Source organism: Saccopteryx bilineata, chromosome 6 (assembly GCF_036850765.1).
Source record: "Saccopteryx bilineata isolate mSacBil1 chromosome 6, mSacBil1_pri_phased_curated, whole genome shotgun sequence".
In the NCBI taxonomy this organism is placed as follows: domain Eukaryota; kingdom Metazoa; phylum Chordata; class Mammalia; order Chiroptera; family Emballonuridae; genus Saccopteryx; species Saccopteryx bilineata.
This window is the reverse complement of record NC_089495.1, coordinates 183930867-183947663: the sequence shown is the minus strand read 5'-3', so window position 1 is coordinate 183947663 and position 16797 is coordinate 183930867. Positions and strand designations below refer to the sequence as shown.

General features: G+C 46.0%; 1 long non-coding RNA gene across 1 annotated transcript; it reads left to right on the top strand.

Annotated features, from left to right (window-relative positions):
- Positions 1–3271: 3271 nt before the first annotated feature.
- On the top strand, positions 3272–5592 carry LOC136308493 (uncharacterized). Its single transcript, XR_010726115.1, has 2 exons — positions 3272–3354; positions 5487–5592. It is a non-coding gene; the product is annotated as an uncharacterized lncRNA (long non-coding RNA).
- Positions 5593–16797: the final 11205 nt, after the last annotated feature.

The following is a 16797-nucleotide window of genomic DNA, read 5'->3' as shown; positions in this document are numbered from 1 at the left end:
ATCAGGCCTCCTCTCTCCAGGGCTATTGCTAAAGTTTCAATCCATGCGAGTCAACTTATCAATACATGATATGCACATGTTCCCATGTTCCCATCCTTTTCTCTTTTCCTGCCTGTGTTCTTGCTGTTCTCTTTATTATGAAAGCAACATGTCTCTAGGAATTCTCAAAAGTCAGTTTTTTATGAAGTCTTCCTTCCTTGTTGACAGACTTTCTTTCAGAATCCTCACCTTCGCCCTGTACCCACTTTCCTCTCGGCACCAGGCGCACTTAGGGTTCCTACTCATTTGCATCTTTTCCTTCACGACCTGAATGTGAGCCCTTAAACAGTAGGAACAATGTTTCCTTGAGACCTAGCAGGTGACTGGTGCACAGTGGTTATGTAGTGGGTGTTGGGAAAATGTTCTTGGTGGACAAAGGAGGCTCCATAGAGGAGAGAAAGGCTGAACTCCTTTTTCTTTCTTCTCCCTTCTGTGGCTTCCTTCCCCTAACCAGTGTTTAGAAGCCTGTTTTGTTTGTTTAGAAAGCTTGGCTAGAAATTCACTAGTCCAGACAGGCTATAGAGTGAGGGTGGAGTGTCTTCATGTCCTTTGTCCTTGTGAAAATTAGGACACAGAAAAAAAGAGAGGGCGAGAGAATGTAAGGCTGTAAGGAGTAGGGCTGTGTTCAGTCGCTATTTGGGGGGAGACCGATCTTATGAAAGTTTTGTTGAGGTATCAGCTAGCCCAACGGCCCTTTGGGTCAGCAATAAAGTTTCCCTTGTGACTGGACAGATGGAACCTGACCTCACAGTTTCTACAACACATATGAGAGGATCCTGCCTTTCTGTCCTCAGTAGTGAATTGGTTCTTATTGGTTTTTTTACCCTAGGGTAAAAGTCAGAGTTTTTGGTCTCTTGGTATTTCCAGCTGGAGATTCACCTACCAATCCATGATCCTATCTGCCTAGTGATACAGAAGGTTCTACTCCACCCTTACCAGTCCCAACCAACGCCCTTCTCTAGGCAAAATGCATATGAAGTGTAGGAAATGGCTATAGTGAGGGAAGTCTGGGAAGTTTAGGTGGGTACCCCAAAACAGCAGGAATCCAGGACTTGAAGTAGTTGCTTTCTCAGCTAACACATTCCTTTGTTCCACATGATGGGGTGTGGGGAGGAAAAGACTTCAGAGGATGCCCCTCTTTCTACCCCCTGCCCTTCAGTTCTCTCCCCATCCTCTCCCTATATTCTACTTCCTTTAGAGCACTTCCATCATCTCCACCCGCTTTCTCAGAAAACTCTGTCCCTACCCACATGGTCAGAAGTCCTTTAAGTCTTCTGGACCCTCTGGAAATAAGATGCTATCTAATTTTAAATCAAATGTCTATGACTAATTTTGCAACAGTAGCTTTCTGATGGTAATTCTAGTGGGAGAAGAGGCTGATTTTAGTCATCTTGGATGTGGTGCTCAGTACAAGTATTTTTTTTTTTTTTTGAATGACTGCTGTTGGGCAGATAAAGTGTATTATGCTCACTTTGTTAAAGATAACACAAGGAGGCCGTCACCCAGGTGATATTAATGTGTGTTGAAAATCCTTGTAGCCTGGGGCTTGGTTTTGGGATTAAGCCTTTCCCACCCTTTTTGATGTGGGGTGGTACGATCCAATCATGCCTCAGAGAAGTGACTTTGTATTAGGGACTTCCCTACTTTGTATATTGGATTAGAGGTTGTGAAGCTATAATATAAAATGAGGGCGGAACGAGAGTTGGCTCTTGGTTCCTGAGATTATCATTAGAAGAGAGAGCAGAGGAGAGCAGAGAAAGGCCACGTGGAGGAGGCCAGGAGAAGCAGCCAAGATGGTGAAGTGCTGAGTGAGATGCCAGTTTGTGTAGAGTTTGTATTTGGGATAAGGAAGGAGATGGGGAACAGAGGTGAATAAGTCTGGTGAGCTAGAAACCTTTGATTCTAGGAAACTCGGATAAGTCAGTAGCTTTGTGAGCACTGGATGTGACTGGGTTTTGGAGCCCAGTGTGTATTTTTACTTGCCCGCCGGGTGCAAGCTAGAATTAAAGACTATGGCCCACCAGTTTGTGGCTCCGTTGTTTCTTTACCGACTGTCCAAATCCAATGCGAACCTGCATGGGCCGGGCTGCTCTGATGGTGGCTCTGGCTTTGGCTTCTGGCTTTACAACTGCCTAACCAATAAAGGCCAAAATCAGTCTTTCAAACAGAAGCTAAAATCAAAGGTTGTCTATAGCCTAACTCCTCTGCCTGTCCTCCCAACCTGGTGGGGCCTATCCATCTGTTGAATGGTAGGCACTGTCCCAGAAAAACATCACTTGTATTGGCCAATTATTTGACTGCTTGATTATCTAGAACTCTGAATAATCCTTTCAAGGGTTGGCCATTTAATGCTTTGACCCTTTGGACTGGGTCAACAACAAAGTCTCACATTTCTTTTTTTTTCTTTATTTTTTAAGTGAGAGGAGGGGAGATACTGAGACAGACTCCCACATGTGCCCCAACCAGGATCCACCTGGCAACCCCTGTGTGGGGCTGATGCTCAAATCAACCAAGCTATTTTTAACGCCTGAGGCTGACACTTGGACCAACTGAGCCATCCTCAGTGCCTGGAGCTGATGCTCAAACCAGGAGCTTCAGGAGGAGAAGAGGATAGGAAGGGGGGAGGGGAGGAGAGGAACAGATGGCCACTTCTCATATGTGCCCTGACTGGGAATTGAACCCAGGATGTCCATACACTGGGCTGACACTCTATCAACTGAGCCAACTGGCCAGGGCAAGTCTCACATTTCTTGAAGAGACTGGGGTATGGTCCTGTGCTCCCTGAGCCCCTTCATCAGAGATTTCCAAAGAGTTTCCTATTGGGCCTCCCTGCTGGAATCCTCTCAATGCCCTTCCCTCCTCACAGCCTATGTGGATCTCTAGCTGGGCTATGACCTTGCCTTTGAGTGATGGAATTGCTTTTCAATGCAGGATGTGTGTGCATGACTGTGAAACAGTATGAGTGGGGGAGGAAGTATAAGTTCCTACGTGCACGGTAGCTTTGAGCCAAGCTATGTTTTCTGTCTGAGGCAGGAGCCAAGCATTTTGTTTGCCCAGCCACCAACAACTCATGCTGCCTTTTTGGGCACACACAGGCCCAATGACCCAAACAGAACTCAGAATTCCTGAAAATATAAGTGTGCCTAGCATCCCATGTGAGCAGCTTTTAGCTGAGACCAGGAACAGACAGAGGAAGTGGAAGCACAATTTTCCAGGGGTGGTGCAGCCTGCTCTTTCTTCCTTTTGGATTGGAGGACACATGTCTTCGTGTGAATTCTTTCAAGAGCATACCCTTAGGCAAGGGCTGGGATGCAGGTAATTAACTTGGGAGCTGATCCTAGGCAATAGGAGTAAAGAAACGGGAAAGCAAAATATAGAGGGGAGAGAAGCCAATACAAAGGTGTGTTGAGGGGCCAGTTACTGCCATGGGCAACTGGGGGTCCGTCCTGCTGGGAATCCCCTGAGAAACTTTGTGAAGACATTCTCACACTGTCCTCCCAGGTGACAATGAAGGAGGCTGGAGTAGTTACTGACTGACTTCCTGTTGCTTATAGATGACCATCGGGAACTTTCAAGTTAAATCCGTGCAGCAAGGTGAGCTGCCTAACTCAGCTCCTCCTGCTATTGGTGATGCAGCCTCTACACTGTCATCGCCGTAATTCCTGCCCCTCCTAAGTTCTCCTACCCAACTATGTCACTACCTTTTCTCTTTTCTGGGTTCTTGGGTCTGAGCTTGCAGGAGGAGGTGAAGTGGGGTGATGTCTTTTTCAGGAAAAAAGGAACTGTAATGTTTTATTTCTTTCCTCTTTTCAACTTATCCAGTCTATACAAATAGCACTCAGCCACCATCATCTTCTCCTAAAGCAAGGGATTATAAGAAGGAGAGGGCAAGAAAGCAGGCTGGGTTTCTGGAATGACTTCTGGCCTCACAGAGTCATTGAAGCAGAACTAGAAGGGATGAACTCTCTCCTTAGGAAGATGAGAGCTAGGCCCTGGCTGGTTGGCTCAGTGGTAGAGCATCAACCCTGCGTGTGGATATCCTGGGTTTGATTCCTAGTCAGGGCACACAGGAGAAGCGACGATCTGCTTCTCCACCCCTCCTTCTTCCCTCTCTCTCTCAGTCTCTCTTTCTTTTCCCCTCCTGCAGCCATGGCTCGATTGGTTTGAATGCACTGGCCCCAGGTGCTGATAATGGCTCTGGGGAGCCTCTGCCTCAGGCACTAAAAATAGCTCGGTTGTGAGCATGGCCCCAGATAGGCAGAGCATTGGCCCCAGATGGAGGTGGCCAGGGTGCATGCGGGAGTCTGTCTCTCTATCTCCCCTCCTCTCACTTGGAAAAAAAGAAAGATGAGATCCAGTATCTGTTCCTTCTCCCACTACTGCAGCACCTCCTCTAGGTAGGCTTCCCTGGTTTATCTTGGCTTTCTGCACTTCCAACCTTCATAATCTGGACTCAGCCCTTTATGCTCTCAGAGGCGGGTGAAGGCCATAATTGGGGAAAGAAGCTTGAACTCTGTAGGAAAGAGTGTCCTCCACTGAGAGACACAGGTTCCATTACGGATCTCAGGCTCCTTTACCTGGAGTTCTCACTGCTCTGTCACCCAAAGGGGCTCACAGAAGGGGAATGCTGGGAGGAAATATCTTCTTAATACAACCAGAGGTCCCTTTCCCTCCGTTAAGATGGTGAACTGAATCCACACATCTACTTTTGCTCCCTCCTGAAACCCACTAACACTACTATCAGGAGATATTTTTTAAAAAGACACACAAACTTGCCTGACCTGTGGTGGCGCAGTGGATAAAGTGTTGTCTTGGAATGCTGAGGTCGCCGGTTTGAAACCCTGGGCTTGCCTGGTCAAGGCACATATGGAAGTTGATGCTTCCTGCTCCTCCTCTTCTCTTTCTCTCTCTTCTCTCTAAAATGAAGAAATAAAAATCTTAAAAATAATTTAAAAAAATATAAAAGACACAAACTTATGAGGGCAGAGAGAACAGAAGATAATAGCAAAAAGAATTTTGGAAGCTGGAAAATGGATGAACGGTAATTGGGTTAGCAGTCTTGAAAAAGTTGAAACCCAGAGAAAATTAAGAACAGACCTACTTTCATGGTAAAATACTAAAAATTAAAAAAAAAAAGGGGGGGGGAATTGGCAATCTTAGATATCTCTGGAACAGAGCAAGCCAAAATCAGGAGAACTGGGTGAAAGGTGATTCGGGAGCAGCTAAAGTCCTAGCTCCTTTCACACACCCTTTATGCTGCAGGGCCCCTCTCCCAACAGGCAGAGAGCTGCAGATTTGGTCTGGAGAGGGTAAAACAGATGGTCTCTGGGCTGGGGACACCAGGCACAGCTGAGGATAAAGGTTTCATGCGAAGAACAGGAGCAATAAGTGAATATTTGCTCACTACAGGCTGAGATCCCCAGCTTTCTTTTCTGCTTACCTTCCAGATCACTGGCGGCCACACTCCACCCGTCTTCTCTGGAACTCTGACCAGCCCTAAAGTAGAGAACCAAGGACACTGGCATTGGAATTTCCAATAAATGACCACCCATATCTCCCTACTGCGAATTTCTGAGTTGACAAGTCTGACTCGCACACGCGGGGCTTTCAATTACTCTACTCTTAATCAAGAGCAGACAGACAGTTAACGGTGATGATGTGTTAGGTTCCCTGCAAATGGGGCAGAGGTGGTTCAGGTGCATGTGATTGACTGAGAGTGGTCTCTCAGGAATAGCACCTCACACCCTGCCATGCCTCACTTCTCTAGAAGCTGCAATAGAAGAAGCTAAGAGCAAGGCTGTGGTCTTAGCTGGAGTCTAGCTTCAGTCTGACCCCCAAGAGAGCCCTGCAGTGTGAACTGCATCACAGAATTGATCTCACTTTGATGCAAGAGGGCTTTTTTTGTGTGTGTCCCCATATTAATCAGTCATTGGCTGTGGGCTGTTAGGGAGCTGGCCATCATTCAGGGTGGTGTCAAACAGTTTTCAGCTGGGAGATTTTCTGAAATCCAAAGCATTGGCAGATGGCATCCTCACTGTTCGCCTCAGCATCACATCGGTCCATTTTTCTTTTCTTTCCTTTTTTTTTTTTTTTTTGTGTGTGTGTGTGACAGAGACAGAGAGGAATAGATAGGGACAGACAGGAAGGGAGAGAGAGGAGAAGCATCAATTCTTTGTTGCAGCTCCTTAGTTGTTCATTGATTGATTTTTCATATGTGCCTTGACCAGGGGGCTACAGTAGACCGAGTGAGTGACCCCTTCCTCAAGGCAGTGACCTTGGGCTTGAGCTGGTGAGCCTTGCTCAAATCAGATGAGCCTGCGCTCAATTGGGCGACCTCAGGGTTCGAACTAGGTCCTCTTCGTCCTAGTCCAACATTCTATCCACTGTGCCACCGCCTGGTCAGGTTGGTCCATTTCTTTTAAGTTGTCAAATTTCTGAGCTTAAAGCTTTTCATAGTATTCCCTTATTATCCTCTTAATGGCTTTAACAATGAAGTGATATCCTGTTTTATTCCTGATATTGGTTATAGTTGTCTTCTCCCTTCTTATCTCATCAGTCTTGCTAGAAGTGTATAAACTTCATTGAATTTTTCAGAGAACTAGCTTCTTGTTTCAATGGCTTTCTCTATTGTCCTCTTGTTTTCAATTTAACTTATTTTTGCTCTTATCTTTATTATTTAATTTCTTCAGCTTGATTTTATTTTATTTTGCTGTCTTTTCTTCTAGTTTGTTGAAGTAGGAGCTTAGATGATTGCATTCAGCTCTTTAAATTTTCCTTTCAGCACTGCTTTATTGGCATCCCACTAATTTTGTAAACTTTACTTTTTAAATTTTCTTTAATTTGAGAGAGAGAGAGAGAGAGGAAGGTGGGAGGGAGAGAGAGAGAAAGAGAGAGGAACATTGCTTTGTTGTCCCACTTATTTATCCATTCATTGGGTGATTCTTGAATGTGCCCTCACTGGGGATTGAACCTGCAACATTGGTTTATCAGGATGACTCTCTAACCAACTGAGCTACCTGTTTAGGGCTCCATCCTACCACTTTTTTTTTCTTGTGGCATAGACAGAGAGAGAGAGTCAGAGAGAGGGACAGATAGTGACAGACAGACAGGCAGACAGGAAGGGAGAGAGATGAGAAACATCAATTCTTCGTTGTGGTCTCTTAGTTGTTCATTGATTGCTTTCTCATATGTGCCTTGACCGGGAGGCTACAGCAGACCGAGTGACCCCTTGCTCGAGCCAGCGACCTTGGGCTCAAGCTGGTGAGCCTTGTTCAAACCAGATGAGCCCGCACTCAAGCTGGAGACGTCAGGGTCTTGAACCTCGGTCCTCCATCCCAGTCTGATGCTCTATTCACTGCACCACTACCTGATCAGGTTCCATCCTACCACTTTTGATGTGTTGTATTTTAATTTAGGTCAATGTATTTAAATTTTTTCTTTAAGACCTTTTTGTCAATGAATTATTGAAATGTGTGTTTAGCTTTTAAATTTTAGAGATTTTCATGTTGTCTTTTTGTTAATTTATAGTTCGATCAACATACTTTGTGTATATAATTTCACCTTAAAAAATTTTATTGAATTTATTGGGATGACATTGGTTAATAAAATTATATAGGTTTCAAGTGTACAAGTCTATAATACATCATCTGTATATTGTATTGTGTGTTCATCCTCCAAAGCCAAGTCTCTTTTCACCTCCATTTGTCCCCTCCTTCACTCTTTTCTACCCTCCATTCCCTCTTGTAATTACCATACTATTATCTGTGTCAAGTATTTTAAATTAGTTAAGGTTTGTTTTATGGCCCAAGATATGGTTAATCTTGGTGAACATTCTATGAGTTCTTGAAAAGAACAGGTGTCTGCTATTGGTGCATGCAGTATTTTTATGTCAATTATATCTTGTTAATTGATGGTGTTGTTCAGTTCTATATTCTTGTTGATTCTCTAATAGTTTTATCATTTGCTGCAAATAGGAAGTCTCTACCTGTAATTGTGGATGTGTCTATTTCTCCTTTCAACTCTATTAGTTTTTGCATCATGTATTTTGATGCTGTTTTTAGTGTGTACAGATTTAGGATTCTTGTGTATTCTTGCTGGATGGATCCTTTGATCTTTATGTAAGGTAGCAGGAAAAATTATTGTTCCCATTTACAGATGAGGAAATAGAGGTGCAAAAGAACTTAAAATTAGGTCTACAAATGAGGGAAATAGAAAAATCACCACTAGGCAAACTCTAAAGTAATAACAGTTGCAGGCAAGATCCACTAATAGTTGCTAAATTTAGTGGACAAAAATTTGATGGAAAACCAAATCTCAAAGTAACTCCCCAGCATATTTGTTAATTATAAAGGAAAAATATTAAAGTGGAGAAACCTGGCAGACAGCTCTTTAACCAAGGGCTTAAGGTTAAGATCACTAATAGTAACGCTATTGACATTATGTACCCCCTGACACGATGCACGATGCACAGAGAAGGGCACAATATTGCTTCTCACACCGATCTAATCATGATAAAACTCAGACAAACCCAGTCTGAGACAGTCTACAGAATCCTACAGAGCTATATGGATTGGAGCTCAGAGCCCATACATACCCTTTCCACTCTAGTCAGGAGAAGTGTGTAGGACACAGATATGGGAAGTGCTCCCTTTCTGAGACAAGGGACACACTGCTGACTGGACAGGCACCCACCTCACTGCTTGGGACCTCCTACTTCAGTGTGCTCTGTGGGTAGAATGCACATCTCTTTGCCTGAGGGCTTTCTCCAAAGCTACATGCTTACATAGTGCTTACCACTTACATAGTGGTTCTGTTTGTGCTGGCCCGAGATTAGAACACTCTACCACCACCTCCAGGCAGCCCTCAACCAATGACTAATGGGAGTGGGTATATAAACACTCCAGCTCCCTTCTCCCTGTGTGGAGTGGTGGTGGAATGGGGATAACACTGGGGCATGCTCTACATTGGCTCTGAGTTCCTCTGTGGGATTGAGCACTAGTTGCCTACACTTCTTTTTTTTTTGGTTTTTGTTTGTTTGTTTGTTTTGTTTTTGTTTTTTGTCCAAAGTGAGAAGCTGTGGGGGGGGGGCGGCAGACAGACTCCCCCATGCACCCCACCGGGATCCACCCGGCATGCCCACCAGGGGGCGATGCTCTGCCCATCTGGGGCGTTGCTACGTTGTGGCTGGAGCCATTCTAGCGCCTGAGGCGGAGGCCATGGAGCTATCCTTAGCGCCTGGGCCAACTTTGCTCCCATAGAACCTTGGCTGCCAGAGGTGAAGAGAGAGAGATAAAGAGAGAGGAGAGGGGGAAGGGTGGAGAAGCAGATGGATGCCTCTCCTGTGTGCCCTGGCAAGGAATCAAATTCGGGACTTCCACACACCGGGCCAAGGCTCTTCCGCTGAGCCAAATGGCCAGGGCCTGCCTACACTTTTGTTGCCTGCTTTCCCTTCCTTGTCTCACTTTCCCACTCCCCTCCCAGTGTTTCCTGGCATCGCCTCTCAATTAAACTACTTGCACCCAATTGCTCGTATCAGAGTCTGCTCTTGGGAAGAACCTAAACTATGGCAACTGTTAAAGGCACTGTTATTCTTCCTTCAGTCACAAGCAGACTGCAACCAGCGAAGGCATTATGCATGAGGCAGTACCAAACAGGGCTGCTGTTCATGGGCAGGCACTGCACGACTACATACAAATCAATGCCTCATTATTTTCTTATCACTGCTGTAACTAATTAGCTTAAAACCACACAAATTTGTTACCTAACAGTTTTGGAAATCAGAGGTCCAAAATGGGATTCACTGCAGTAAAATCTAGGGTTTGGCAGCTCTGTGTTTTCTCTGGAGGCTCTGTCTAGGGGAGGATCTGTTTCCTTACCTTTTTCAACCTTTTGATGCTTCTTGCCTTTCTTGGCTTGTGGGTCCTTTCTCCATCCTCAGAATCAGCAGGGTAACACCTTTACATTTCTCTTTCTCTCTCCTCTGTTTCTGTCATCTTCTCTGGCCCTCCTGCCTATCTCTTTCCTTTATAAGGACCCTTATTATTATATCAGACCACCCTGGCTAATCCAGAATAATCTCGCCAACTCAACATCCTTAATTTAATGTCATCACAAAGACCCTTATGCCATATAAGGTAACATATTCATAGGGTCTAAGGATTAGAATCTGGACTTCTTGGGGATCATTATTCTGCTTCCCATAGTGCCTACAGTTAAGGGTCCAGAATTAAAGGGCTGTGAGTGGGCAACACCTGCCTAGAGTAAGCCAGCACCATGTGGAAAGGTGGCAAAAGGAGCTATGATATAGAATGAAGAAATACGTAGAGGAGACATATTTCAGTGGATATATATGTGTGTGATATGTGTTTGTGCGCATATATGTATGCATGTGTATTTATGTGTGCCTGTATGTGTGTGTGTGTTTGTGTGTGTGTGTGAGGAAGAAGGTGAATCTACCAATCTAATCATTATAATCATGATTGGTGAGATGAGGGTAACAATGACAGGGCCTGAAAAAAACAAAAGCAGCAGTCAGGAGATGCATAGGGTGGGTCCACTTCTGGGGAAGTGGCCCTGTCTGAGGTGGGGCTGTAGAGAGGCAGGGTGAGGGAGGAGCCCATGGACTTTATAGAGAGAATTTTTAAATGCTGCCAAGAATGCGCACATGAGATAAAAATAGAGGAAGGGAGTGTGGCCTGGAGCTTCAGGCCAACCAGAGGGTGGGCGGAGCCTTCTCATGACGTCTAGGGTTGCAGCGAGAGAGGAGGAGGCAGGGCTCTGAGACCAGAGATTGGAAAAAGAAAGAGAAACTAGGTTTGTTATGGGAAATGGGTCCATGGTCATACTTGTAAACACTGGTATGTGATAAGCATAAACATAGGATTTGGTAGCAGGTTGGGGAAGAATTATAACTCTGCAATTTGTATAAAACTTTTTTCCCCCTGTTAAAAATCCTCTGTGTGGTCCTGGCCTGGTAGCGCAGTGTCATTCCAATACACCAAGGTTGTGAGTTTGATCCCTGCTCAGGGCACAGCACATACAAGAATCAACATACAACAAATGCACAAATAACTGGAACAAATTGATATTTCTCTCTCCCCTTTCCTTTCTCTCTCTAAAAATAAATAGAGCCTGACCAGGCAGTGGCGCAGTGGATAGAATGTCGGACTGGGATGTGGAGGACCCAGGTTCAAGACCCCGAGGTCGCCAGCTTGAGCGCGGGCTTATCTGGTTTGAGCAAAGCTCACCAGCTTGAGCCCAAGGTCACTGGCTCGAGCAAGGGGTCACTCAGTCTGCTGAAGGGCCACGGTCAAGGCACATATGAGAAATCAATCAATGAACAACTAAGGAACCACAACGAGGAATTGATGTTTCTCATCTCTCTCCCTTCCTGTCTGTCTGTCCCTATCTGTCCCTCTCTCTGACTCTCCCTGTCTCCACCACACACAAAAAATAAATAAATAAAAATAAATAGAAAAGTTTTTAAATCTTATTTTAAATATCCTCTGTGTGTATCCAATGAGATCCACCCATGAATTCATGTATAAAATTCTGAGCTGCTGCCAGGCATCGGGCAAAATTCTCTGCATTGGAGATGCAAACAGTGGCAAATGAGGGGAGTGAATAGAGTCAGAGAATCAGATGTGATAGAAAAAGAAAGGTGGGGGTATGAAGGAGCGAGTGGGTGATGCGTAAGGCAGTAAGGACTTCTCTTGGCAGAGGATAATGTAGGGTTTTCTGTATCCCTGTTACCTGCTGAGGGAAGCTTGCCCAGGTCTCACCCTCCAGCCCACCTGTTCAGGGGAGTGGCTTTGAAGCATATATTTCCCACTGTTCTCCTCCTTGGAGCCCTTCTCTCTTTTCTTCCTTCCTCCTCTTCCATTTTCTGTCTCCTTGCCAATAAGCCCTTTTCCACGACGATTCCCTTTGTCCTGGGACTTGGGAGGACCAAGGTTGGAGGAGACAGTGACTATGGTTTCCTTCTCTTGCTTCCATTTTCTTCCTTTTACCCTTTCTACCCTTCCAGAGTCATCAGGACGGCCCCAGCCTCTACAGAAAAGTTAGCACCTTAGACAGGGCACAGTCACCTACACAAGAAGACACACTCTTGGAGAAAGTGTGGCCCCGCTGACAGCTTGATTTCAGACTTCTAGTTTCTAGAACTAAGGTGCATGGGGAAGAAAGGAGAAAGCAGACCAAGGTCAGAAGGAGACAGAGGTCAGAGAGAATCGGAGGCAACCAAGTAGCCCTCACCCAGAAAGCTGGAGGAAGAAACGGGGGCAGATGGGTAGCTGTTTTTTGGACCAGTGTGCCATGGCCATTGTCCCACTCTGGACCCAGCCTTGCTGTCCGGGCCTGGCACTCCAGGATGGAGGGAATAGAGTCCTATTTCATTTGGTGGGTTATGTCTCAGTCCCAGCTTCTGGATATGAAGAGCTAAAAGACCCAGTCCCCTCTAGTCCATCTGTCCATTGCTTCATTTGGCCACTGCCTTCTCTCTTTCGCTTCCCCCCATGCCCTCCTCCTGGGGTCCCCACTGCAAGGAGGACCGTATAGAGGCCCAGACAGACAGAAAGGCAGCCTGGAGCAGAGGAGGCTCTGGGGACAGAGTGGGGTAGGGCCAGAGGGAGCTCCTCTTCATTCCCTGCTTTGGCCTGAAAAGCTCCCCTGAATCTCCATGAAGGGCAGGCAGCCAAAGGTCCTATGAGAAGGTAGTCTCATTTCCTTATAAATTATGTGGTTATGAGGGCGGGAGTTTCACATGTGGCTTTTTGCATAATCAGCGTGTCAGGTAGTTAGCCCATTAGAGGGCTCATAAAGTCTCCAGCTGCTCTGACTCACAGCATGAGGCATCAGGAGGTGAGCCAGACGGGCATGGAGCTCCGAGGAGCAACCTGCCTGTGTTGTGTCAGGTGGAGATACTCGTTGGGGCCCAAGTGTCTCAGAAACCTGGGCACCAGAGTCAGAGTTCAGGTCTTGCCTTGCCTTCACTCCTTGCCAGCTGTGTGATCTTGAGCAAGTAACTAATCCTCCCTGAGCTTTTGTTTCCACATTAGGGCCGTGGTGATGCTCTTAAGGCGGAGGACTGGCCTGGGAGAGGGCAACTGACTGCTCTGACAGGTCCCTGAGGAGGGCAGTACATGGGTGTGGCCACCAAGTTCCAGAATCAAATCCTTGGATTTCCCACAGAAATTTAGTGGTTGGCACTTAGGCAAACTGTTGGAAAGTATCGAGTGAACTCCCTGTATTCGTTTCCTAGGACTGTCATAACAAAGTACCATAAACCAGGTGGCTTAAAACAACAGAAATTTATTCTCACAGTCCTGAAAGTGGGAAATCTGAAATCAAGGTGTCAGCAGGGCCACACTCTCTCCAAGAGCAGCTTCCTATTGCGGGGTGGGATGGCCATCACCTTTGCCCCCTGTCTAAAGTGCTCACTTTTCTGTGGAGGCCAGGGGCAACATAATAATGCATTTGTCAGTCTTCACTGCAGGAAGAAAGGAGAGAACATTATGGAACCTAGGCTAATTGGGGAGGATATTTGGGGGGGTCTTCACATCCCTTCTTGTCCCCTTGGGTCCTCAGCATCCTGGAGATCACCAGGAGTGGGTGGGAACAGGGAGCTCTGATGAGTGCCGTTCCTTTTGGCTCTTCCTCTCCCTCTTCTGAGGAGTCGCCCTTCCCTCGTGTCTCCTCCACCATAGGCTAAGGAGGGTGAGCTGAGGAGAAGCTGGAGGCAGGGCTACTGCGAGAGCCAGGGGAGGGGTGTGCCTGACTGAAGGGGTTGCTGGGACAGCAGGTGCTGCAGATGCCAGGCAGGCTGGGGGAGTGCACCTGTCTTGATTCCCAAGGATTCAGAAGTGTCGTGGCATTCCTATAAACACGATTGGTTGGTGATAGGGAAACGCCCTTGGGACAGTATTATTGAGGACTGGGCTGACCACCTCCTTTCCATATGTACTCTCTTTCTATATGTATTTATTGGAAGAGAGAGAGGGAAAGAGAGAGAGAGAGAGAGGTTTAAGGAATCGACTCACACAATTACAGAGGCTGATAAGTCCAAAATCTTCAGAGTGAGCCACCAGACTGGAGACTCAAGGAAGAGCTTATGTTATAGTTCAAGTCCAAAGGCCATTTGCTTGCAGAATTTCCTTTTGATTGTGGGAAGTCAGGCTCCTTTTTCAGTCAAACCTTCTATTGATTAAAAGAGGCCCACCCACAGTATAGAGAACAATCTGCTTTACTCAAAGTTCACTGATTTGAACATACTGTTATCCAAAAACACCCTCACAGCAATATCCAGAATACTGTTTGACCAAACCTGGGCACCCATGTCCCAGTCGAGTTACAAAATTAACCTCCTGACTAAAATGACTTCAACAAGCAATTGGAATGGTAGCTTCCAGTCACTGCGTGAGAACTTACCTTGTGTTGGGGACCTTATGCTTTCTTCTCAACACACCTGTATGGTAAGTTTTATGCTTGTTTTACAGAGGAGTCAACTAAATTTTTCCCAGCGTAATAGCTGGTTGGTGCCCACCTGGGTCTCTTTCCCTAGCCGCTGCCAGTGTTGTGGCTAAAAGCTGATGTCCTTGTCCAGAATCTTCTGGGAACTTATTTCACCCCCTCTCCCACCCACTACCCCCTAGTCTCCGGGGGTGGACAATGACCAGCTGACACAGGGAGATAAGAGCCTGGCCGCTTACCTCAAGGGCGATCAACCCTGGACTATTCACCACCCTCCCTCCAGAGCTCCGCGTTGGGTCAGGCTGAGTGAGGTTAGACTTCACTGAGCCCCCATCCTTGGTGAGCATCTGCCTCTGCCCTGGCCTGCTTCCCTCCCTCCCTTCTCCTGAGATAATTTTCTCAGTAAATCATGTGTGCATGAATCCCTGTCTGCTTCTAGAGAATGGGATCTAAGACATCAGTTAGGGAATTTAAAGCCAGATCTAGCTGATCTCAAGGTCAGCCTGATCCCCCCACACCCCGGCACCATCCATACCTTGGTGGCTTTGTCACTCTCTCCCTCTCTCTTTTTTTTTATTTTTTATTTTTACAGAGACAGAGAGAGGGATAGATAGGGACAGACAGACAGGAACGGAGAGAGATGAGAAGCATCAATCATTAGTTTTTCATTGTGACACCTTAGTTCAGGGGTCCCCAAACTACGGCCCACGGGCCACATGCGGCCCCCTGAGGCCGTTTATCTGGCCCTCGCCACACTTCTGGAAGGGGCACCTCTTTCATAGGTGGTCAGTGGAGGAGCATAGTTCCCATTGAAATACTGGTCAGTTTGTTGATTTAAATTTACTTGTTCTTTATTTTAAATATTGTATTTGTTCCCGTTTTGTTTTTTACTTTAAAATAAGATATGTGCAGTGTGTATAGGGATTTGTTCATAGTTTTTTTTATAGTCCGGCCCTCCAACGGTCTGAGGGACGGTGAACTGGCCCCCTGTGTAAAAAGTTTGGGGACCCCTGCCTTAGTTGTTCATTGATTGCTTTCTTTTCTTTTAATTTTATCAACTTCTTTTTTTTTTAGATTTTATTTATTCATTTTAGAGAGAAGAGACAGAGAGAAAGAGAAACAGAGAGAGAGAGAAAGGAGGAGGAGCAGAAAGCATCAACTCCCATATGTGCCTTGACTAGGCAACCCCAGGGTTTCGAACCTGTGACCTCAGTATTCCAGGTCAAACCTTCCATTGATTAAAAGAGGCCCACCCACACAGTATAGAGAACAATCTGCTTTACTCAAAGTTCACTGATTTGAACATACTGTCATTCAAAAACACCCTCACAGCAATATCCGGAATACTGCTTGACCAAACCTGGGCACCCATGGCCCAGTCGAGTTACAAAATTAACCTCCTGACTAAAATGACTTCAACAAGCAATTGGAATGGTAGCTTCCAGTCACTGAGTGAGAACTTACCTTGTGTTGGGGACCTTATGCTTTCTTCTCAACACACCTTTACCCGCTGTGTCACCATAGGTCAGGTTTGATTGCTTTCTTATATGTGCCTTGACCGTGAGGCTACAACAGACTGAATAACCCCTTGCTCGAGCCAGCGACCTTGGGTCCAAGCTGGTGAGCTTTTCTCAAACCAGATGAGCCCGTGTTCAAGCTGGCGACCTAGGGGTCTCGAGCCTGGGTCCTCCATATCCCAGTCCAATGCTCTATCCACTGCGCCACCACCTGGTCAGGCTCTCTCCCTCTCTTATGCACCTGTTGCTACTGTCTCATTCTACAAAATTAGGCAGCAGCAACAAACTGCCGTGTTAGGTACCTCCACAGGGTCAGGAGGGGCAACTTAAAGTCTATGCTTATGGGTAGAGATGAGAGGGGGTAATAAGAAGCTAGTGGAACAAGGGAAACTGAAACAAAATAATTAAATAAGGCCAAACAATTTAAGCAACTTACAGCCACCTAATGAATCACAAGGTTTTATCTTCCCTAACCAAAGATGTTTAAGAGCAAATAGTTTACACATTACAGTGCATCCCGGAACAGGCAGGCCTTGGCCCTGGTCCCTCTTTGATGTTGTTCTTTAGAAATGAAACAAACCAGAAAATAACCCCAACCTCTCTTTATGTACATTTTGATGAATCCACATATTGAATGACACACCTAGAAAGCTAATGAATATTGTGTTAAGGCCCTGTCCTGAGACCTCCCCTGGGATTGCCACTAGCTAAAGAAAGATAAAAAGCCTCAAGACAAAGGACCCACTCAGGTGCACACTTTAGAGTACTCCCACGC